This window comes from Calidris pugnax, unplaced genomic scaffold (assembly GCF_001431845.1).
Source record: "Calidris pugnax isolate Ruff unplaced genomic scaffold, ASM143184v1 scaffold573, whole genome shotgun sequence".
NCBI lineage: Eukaryota > Metazoa > Chordata > Aves > Charadriiformes > Scolopacidae > Calidris > Calidris pugnax.
In genome coordinates this window covers 2,713-3,111 of record NW_015091316.1, presented here as the reverse complement: position 1 = coordinate 3,111, position 399 = coordinate 2,713, and positions in this window count along the sequence as shown.

Sequence of the window (399 nt, the reverse complement as noted above, 5' to 3'; positions counted from 1 at the left end):
GACTCGGGGTCCGGGCTCGGGGCTGGGGCCGGGGGTCAGCGTCCGGGCTCCCGGGGCCCGGCCGGGGCTGGGCGAACGAGCTCCGGGGGTTTCGGGGCAGAGCCCGGGGGTCTGGGGTTGGACTCGACGGACCCGGAGGTCCCTTCCCCCCCAGAGGAGAAGGCTGAGGGGAGACTTCCTGGGACACGGGACGTTCCTCCCAAAGCCGAGGAAGAGCCGCTTTGGGGTGAGGGTGCCAGAGCCCTGGGACAGGCTGCCCGGGGGGGTTGGAGTCCCCTCCTCTGGAGACCTTCCAGACCCGCCTGGATGCTCCTGAGGGATGTGCTCTGGGCAGCCCTGCTTTGGCAGGGGTTGGACTAGATGATCTCTGGGGGTCCCTTCCGACCCCGACAATTCCCT